Source organism: Rhinopithecus bieti, unplaced genomic scaffold (genome assembly GCF_001698545.2).
Source record: "Rhinopithecus bieti isolate Rb0 unplaced genomic scaffold, ASM169854v2 scaffold_27016, whole genome shotgun sequence".
In the NCBI taxonomy this organism is placed as follows: domain Eukaryota; kingdom Metazoa; phylum Chordata; class Mammalia; order Primates; family Cercopithecidae; genus Rhinopithecus; species Rhinopithecus bieti.
The window spans coordinates 726,382-734,894 of record NW_016812222.1 but is presented as its reverse complement, the minus strand read 5'-3'; positions in this window follow the sequence as shown (position 1 = coordinate 734,894).

Here is an 8,513-nt window from a genome sequence, read left to right as displayed (position 1 = left end):
TTTCTCTCTCTCTCTCTCTCTCTCTCTCTCTCTCTCTCTCTCTCTCTCTCTCTCTTTCTTTCTTTCTTTCTTTCTTTCTTTCTTTCGACAGAGTCTTGCTCTGTTGTTCAGGCTGTAGTGCAGCCGCATGATCTTGGCTCACTGCAACCTCCACCTCCCTGATTCAAGTGATTCTCCTGCCTCAGCTTCCCCAGTAGCTGGGATTACAGGCATACGCCACCACGCCTGACTACTTTTTGTATTTTTAGTAGAGGCAGTGTTTTCCCATGTTGCCCAGGCTGGTCTCAAACTCCTGACCTCAGGTGATCCACCCACCTCGGCCTCCCAAAGTGCTGGGATTGCAGGTGTGAGCCACCATGCCCAGTCCAGAGTGATTTTTCTAAGACACAATCCAGCCCTGACTTCTTTGTTTAAAACTCTTCAGTTTTAAGCTCCAGCTCTTTCTGTGGTTTACAAGCCCCTGCCGGATGTGGCCTCCATTCTCATCACTGTTTCCCTGGCACTTTGTACCTTATCATTTGGAATTGGTTTTACTCCCCCGCATGCTTTCCGCCTTCTGAGGCCTCAGTGTCTACGCTCCTGGGCAGGAACTTCTGTTTAAAAACTTCCCCCAACCTGTATTCTCCCACCTTCCTTCTGCCTGTCTTTTGGTCTTATCTCAGGGATCACCTCCTCTGGGAAGCCTTCCTGCATCTGTCCCTCCCCCTTCAATGGGAGTATTGCCTCCACTTCTGGGAGCCCAAAGGCCCCTGCCTGCCTGTCCCTCACCAAAGCACTCACCCTGCATTAGAAAGCCTTGTTTGCAGGCCTTGATCACCCTCTAGACTGAACACCTTTCCAGGGCTGCTGTCACACTTTCCATTTCTGTGTTTGTTGCCTGTCCTAAGGTTAGGCTCACAGTGGTCCTCATGAGTGTTATGTTGAATGAATAGTCTCCACTATTGAGCAGGTGCTGGAGCTGCAGTCCCAAAGCAGAAAGGAAGGCAGTCACCCTTTCCTCTCCAGCAGGGGCAGCAGGAAGTTCTGTTTGAGTTGTTCTGAGTGTCTGGCCTCCAAATGCTAAAAACAAACCAACTCAGGTTGATTTTCCCATTGCCTGCTCTTGCCATGGAGGTAGAGCATGGAGAATAAACTTATATCCACCTGGATACTTTGGCTTTTGTTCAAATAGCTTGGGTAAAAAGGGAATTTATTGGCCAATTTAACTGAAAATTTTAGGAGTATCTAGCTTCAGGCATGGCTGGATCCAGGTGCTCAAGTGATATTAGATTTTTTTTTTCTTCCCCTCCAGCTCTAGGCTCTTATTTTCCTTCATTTCCTTATTTTCCTTTGGGTTCATTCTATAAGAGTTCCCACCATAATCACCACCACTACTGGCAACAGCAGCTCCAATCTATCAACTTAGTAACCTCTTTTAAGAGTGCCTCTTTCCTAATAGTTCTTGGAAAAGTTCCAGCTTGAGCCCTACAGCCATTCCTGAACCAACTATTATAGCTAGAGGGATGAGCTACTGTGGATGGGCAGGCTGGGTCCTGGTCCAGGCCTGGAGCCTTGGAGCAGGTCAACCTCACTGGATCCGAAGGGACTGAGGGTGGGGTACAGTGACTCTCAAGGAAACCTGGAGTAGAATGATCAGGAGGTGGGTGGAATTGGTGAGCATAAAGCACCTGCCTGCCTGCACCCTGACTCTCCATCCCCGCCACCCACCAAGTGAACACACTTCCCGCTCAGAGCCAGTGGACCGTTGGAGTAACCACAGATGCAAGGGACCCTTACCTTGCATTTCACTCATGAGGAAACTGATACTCAGAGAGGGAGGCCACTTGCCCAGTGTTACATACTGGAATCTATTTTCTTAGAAGAACTGAACTTCCTGCTCCTGGGAGTGAAGGGTGGGAAAACAGGGTCACTCCTGGAGGACCACTTGCCAGTTTGGGCTCCTCAAATATCTGGATCCAAAAGAAGATTGTCCCCAGTCTGAATCTCCCACTCCGGGGAGAGGGTCACTCCTGGGTTGTTCCCACAATCCAGCCCTTCTGCCAGCCTCTCCCTTGGCAACTCCTTGCATTTCAACACCCTGGGTGATCACTGAGGCTTGCACTTGAGGCAGTTTAAACAGACACCAGGCATCTGGTCCTGTGCTGCTCACGCCCCTGAGGACACTGCCTGGGCATCTCCCAGAGCTACTGATGGCAACATGGCAAGAGCCTGGTGGGAAGCTCTGGGGCCATTGACAACCCTGGGGGATGGTCTGTGTGTCTCCAGAAGGTCCGGTGGCGAATCTTGTGCAGCAAACATCATGGTTTCCCCGTGAGCCTTTCCACCCAAGACAACAGCCTGTTTATTGACTGCCCTGCCTCCACTTTCTACCAACCCAAACCCAGAGCCGCAACAGAATTGCTGGATCACAAGGGGCCTAGGCTGGGTTTTGAGGTCACCCTGTGACCCAGGCCCAGCTGTTAAGAGCCCCACATGGCTGGTGCTCAATCTTGACTTCCCTTCAGTAGATGAGACTCAGTTTCCTCACCTATAACATGAGGAGAATAATCCCTCACTGGGAAGGTGGTGGTGGTGGGGTCTTCCAGTTACTGGTACTGTGTAACAAAGTATCCCCACATCCAGTGGTTTAAAGCAGTGGCAACATCTACTTTACTCACAAATCTGCAATTGTGGCCAAGTTCCCTGAGAAAAGCTCAACTGTGCTCCATTCTGTGTCAGCTGGAGCAGCTTGCAGGCTGGGGTTTGCATCTGAAACTCATCCACTCATATATCTGAAACCTCAGCTGGGGCACTCAGCCAGGACAACTGCCTATGGCCTCTTCATGTGGCTAGGGCTTCCTCACAGCATGGTGGCTGCTTCCCAGAGCAAGCATCTCAGGAGAGAGATTTAGGCAGAAGGTAGGTGATCTTTATGACCTAGCCTCATGGATCATGCAAGGCCAAGTCCTCTGGATCTGGTCAAAGAAGCAGCCACAAAGTCCCACTCAAGTTTTTGGGGAGGAAGAACAGACTCTACTTCTTCATGAGGAGGAGCAAGGTTTCAGAAGAAGATGTAGGATGGGGGATAGTGTTGTGGCCATTTTATTTATTTTGTTTATTTTAAATATTTATTTATTTATTTATTTTTGAGAAAGAGTCTCCCTCTGTTGCCCAGGCTGGAGTGCAGTGGCGTGATCTCAGCTCATAGTAACCTCTGCCTCCTGGGTTCAAGCGATTCCCCTGCTGCAGCCTCCCAAGTAATTGGAATTACAGGCGCATGCCACCAAGTCTGGCTAATTTTTATATTTTTAGTAGAGACAGGGTTTCACTATGTTGGCCAGTCTGGTCTTGAACTCCTGACCTCAAGTGATCCACCTGCCTCAGCCTCCCAAAGTGCTGGGGTTATAGGTGTGAGCCACCGCGCCCGCCCTGTTATGGATGTTTTTAGAAAATACAATTGGCCATGGGAGGGTCGGATGAGAAAATGCCATTTAAGTGTTTAGCATGTAAGTGCTTGATAGTTGGTAGCTGTTATTATTATCTTTGCGATTATTGGAAAGACCCAGCATCTCTTTGCATAAAAATGTCCTTCAGAACCTGTGAGAGCTAAAGGTGCAGGAGGAGGTAGGATAATTTCCATCAGGGCTGCTGGAGAAACTGGCCCAGAAACGCACTGGGATTAGTCCCGAGTCACCCAGTGTATCAGCACCCAGTCCGATCAAGACTGGCCTGGGACGTGGCTGCTTCTTCTCTTGGTAATGCTGTCTCTTCCTGGGGTATCTTTCTCGGCCTCCGTTTCCCCTCTGAACCATGACAGTGTCCTGGCTCTGCCGCCTCAGAGGCTGAGAGGATGAGGGCAGAGGACATGCATTCTCTTGGCTATGCCCAGTCTGGGCCACCAGCCATGCCTGTCCTTTCTCAGGCCCGGGGAGCTCGGTTGCCTCTGAACCCACGTCTGGTACTCTCTCCAGGATATGAAGAATAAGCCTGCCAGGTCAGAGGGCAGATTTTGGAACCTGGGACCCCATAAAGGCCCAGAGGACCCTGTGACCCAGAAAACCAACAGGCCCCTATTTGTTTTGTTTTCATCAAACGAGCACAACATGTCCCTCATAGAAAAGCCAGAAAATACATATTGGCAAGAAAGTGAAAATAAATGTTGCCTGTGCTCTCACCAGCCAGAGGCAGAAACCATAGCTAACATTTTGGAGTTTTTCCCCCCAAATAATTTTCCTCTGCATATAGATGAATTTTTTTATTTTGTAGAGTTTCTAGCAAAATAAATAAATAAATAAATAAAAGTCAACAGAGGAATATTGTCTCAACGATTTTTTATTGTCTTTTACTTATTTGGAATTTTTCTTTTGGAAAAAAGTTTAGAGAGCAGGGCACGGTGACTCATGCCTGGAATCCCAGCACCTTGGGAGGCCGAGGTGGGAGGATCGCTTGAGCTCAGGAGTTCGAGACCATTCTGGCCAACGTGGCAAAACCCTGTCTCTTAAAAAAATAAAAATACTGAAACCTCCAGACTTTCAGTTGGAAGTTATGTTGGCCGAGTGCGGTGGCTCACACCTGTAATCCCAGCACTTTGGGAGGCCAAAGCAGGTGGATCTGTTGAGGCCAGGAGTTCGAGACCAGTCTGGCCAACATGGTGCAACCCTGTCTCTATTAAAAATGCAAAAATTAGCCAGTCTTGGTGGCACACGCCTGTAATCCCAGCTACTCGGAAGGCTGAGACACAAGAATCACTTGAGCCTAGGAGGCAGAAGTTGCAGTGAGCCAAGATCATGCCGTTGCACTCCAGCCTGGGAGATAGAGGGAAATTGTGTCTCAAAAAAAAAAATAAATAAATAAAAAATAAATAAATAAATAAATAAATAAATCAGTCAAGTGCACAGGATAACATAATACACCCCCATACCGTCATCACTCCAAGTGGGCACATGTTAACATTTTGCATATTTGTCTTCGATTGTTAAAACAATGAAATATTATAGGTAATGTCAGTATTCCTTATAACTCCTTCTTGGTCTCATTTTCTCTCCCTCCCTGCCCATAGGTTCACATCTAGGTATATAAATAATGTATAATATTTTTGTGTTCTCAAAACTTAAGTATATACTATTATACTGAATGCAATGTCCTGCTTATATTATATTTTCCAGATTGATATAAATGACACATATAGATCTTGTGACCAAGGACATTTTCTTTTCACTGCTGTGCAGCATTGCATTATATAATTATAACACTCTTTATTTATCCGGTTTTTGGCAGATAGATATTTAAATTAATTCAGTTATCTTGTTGTTCTCGACAATACTGCTATTACTATCTTATATGGGAACACTTGTGCTTACAAGCAAGGGTTCCTCTGGGGAACTAATCGAGGCATGCTCCTCCTGGGTCATGGAATATATGTGCTGCCAGCCTGAGGTAGTTGCCAAATTACGCTCCAAGTCTCTCTGCCGAGTTAATTCCAGTAGGGTGAGGGGGTCTCCATTGCTCCGCACCCCTGCCACCCCTTGAGATGGTTATGCTTTACCTTTGTTCCAATCTGATGGCTGTAAAATCATACATGTAATTATACAGCCTGCTTTTCCTACTTAACAGTATATTATGGAACTATTTTCCTGTGCAGAATATTGCTCTATATGTGCATGTTTCAAGGTGGCATAAGCTGAAAGCCTCTATTGGGGTGTTGCTGGGATTTTCTTTACAAATTCCCTATTGTTGGACAACAGGGTTTGTTTTTGTGGTAGGATTGCAAAACTGACCACAGATGCTACCCACCCCTGTAAGCATGCTTCTTTGCAATGTGACTCTGCAGTTCTCCCTATTAAGAGGCAAAGTTCACTTCTCCACTCCCTTAATGCTGACTTGGGCCATGTGACTTGCTTTGGCCAATGGAACATTTTCAAGCAGAGGCTTGAAAAGGGCTTGTGCTCCGGGGCTTGCTCTCTTGCTGCACCTGGGACCCTGAGACCACCATGTGAATGAGTCCTGGCTAGCCTGAGGGATGATGACACACTTGGCCAAGTCATCCTGTCATCCCAGCTGATATTAAACCATCTACCAGATTTGTGAGCGAGGCCATCCTAGACCATCTATCTAGCCCAGCCAAACTGGTGCACACCAGAAGCAAAGTCCGATTGGCCTGCAGAGATGTGAGAAATAAATGTTGTTTTAAGCCACTAAATTTTGGAGGTGGTCTGTTAGATGGCAAGACTGAAACAGTTCCACGCATCATTTTCCTTTGCTCAACTAGCTACTGTCTGGGAAGCTTGGGCAAGTTGCGGAGCCTTAGTTTTCTCCTCAGTACAATGGGGGACTAAATATGCACCCCTCAAAGTCATCGTGAAGATTGAATGAGATGGCACCTGTCAGTATCACATGGCGAGGACCCCATAACCAGGGGTTCCTCTTTCACATCATGGTGGTCTTAGATGTGACCTGTGACCTTTCTTATTGCTTCTTGGTTCTCCCTGCTACCTTTTTCTCAAAAATGTACTCATCCTTCCAAGTTTTCTGGAGAGTACCAACATGTAAATGTAAATTCAAATCCCTAGTGCTCTCCAAGATTTCCAGGTCTCTCCTCCTTCCAGGGCCTTCCCTCTTGAAATTAGGCATAGTGGCTGCGTGCAGTGGCTCATGCCTGTAACACCAGCACTTTGGGAGGCTGAAGCAAGCCAATCGCATGAGACCAGGAGTTGGAGATCAGCCTGGCCAACAGGGCGAAACCTTGTCTCTATTAAAAATACAAAAATTCGCCTAGCATGGTGGTGCATGCCTGTAATCCCAGCTACACAGGAGGCTGAGGCAGGAGAATCGCTTGAGTCTGGGAGGCAGAGGTTGCAGTGAGCCGAGATGGCACCACTGCACTCCACACTCCAGCAAGACCCGATCTCAAAAAAAAAAAAAAGAAAAAGTTAAAGAAAAGGAGTCTACATCCAGACCCCAAGATAGGGTTTCGTGGATCTTGCACAGGAAAGAATTCAAGGCGAGTCGCAGATTGCACTGAGAAAAGATAGTTTATTGAAAGCTGCTCAGTTACAGAGAAGGATGTCCTCAGAAAGCAAGAGGAAGAACGCACTGTCTTTGTTTTAAACTCTTCTAATATAGGAGTCTTATCTATGTAAAAGCTAAGTTATGTCTATGTGCAGATGGACTGACAGTGTGACAAAATCCATCACTGTTGACTTAAAGAAAGTTATCCTTGGCATTTTAGTAAGTACATCAGAGCATGACAATAATTATTTTGAAAGCATAGATTGTTATGTGATATTGGAATATCTGGGCATTTTGCTGTCGTAAGAGTTTACTCTTGCAGGCATTATTGAGCAGCTTCCTTAGCCATAAACATCTTATGACTGTGGGTTGTGATTAGCAAGGAATGTGTCTTGCTAGTTTTAAGATAGAGTTGATTTTAAAGTGGTGTCACCCTAGCTCTCCTATGCTCCTGTTTCCCAAACATAATCCCCCTTCTACTTAAGAGAGAACCCTTAATCTTAAGGGGAGATGAAAGGGGAAGGTCATTTTTCTGTAACTTCTTCCTGCTGACAGTGGACGTTGTTGACTTTTGGGAGAGAGTTCTCTCATAAGAGTTTGCAGACAGCCTTCTAGGGAGCCAGGGAAACTCTTCATTTGAATGAAATTCCAATGATTTGGTTTAGTAAGTGTAGGGGTGGATAAGCTGCTGGACTACTTTATCTGCGTAATCCCATGCAATAAGTGCAACAGAAGTAAAAAGCACAATAACCAATAGCAATAAGTGTGACAACACCAAGCATACTAAAAAGGAATACCTTCCAAGTGCTGGGGAGCTGGTGAAACTGTGCTGTTATGACAGGGAGTCAGTTGCCGAGGTATGAGTCTCTAGGGAGTTCATGGCCTGAGATATATTATGAGAGTGACCAGGAATATAGACACAGCATTCAGTCTTGATCAATACACAGGTTTCCCCAGGGCTGCTGTTAAAATGTCTAAAGCCATATGGTTTTGCAAGGACATTTGTCTTACCCGGGATGTTTCTTCTGTCAGAAGCGTGATCACCAGATGAGTGTCGTTGAAAGCCACAGCAGTATGTTTTGCTAGCACTCCCACCTGTGATTCAATATCTATAGATGCTGCTTAAAGACAGAATATGGCCACAGGATATAACCACCAAGAAGTTCATTTCTGTTGCCTACCACAGACCTTGACTACTTCCCAATTGGTGGAGAGGGAATCTAGATGTGTAAGGATACATCCTAGAAGGTAGGGATGACCCCATGTGCATTATCCAGTCCAATTGTAAGGTGAGTATGGCCAACTATGAGACCCACATGCCCATAACCATCCTGAAGGGGAAGGATAGTCACCTAACCATAGAGATTCATTTTGCCATCCCATCCACATTTGGTCAGTTGAAAGGAGAGTCTGATTATTGTTTGGGTGGCAGCCATCCGATATTATAGATGTTGGTTTGGGGGTGGTTACTGTTGATGAAAAGAGTCGAACTCTGTGAAATTTTTTTTTTTTTTTTTTTTTTTTTT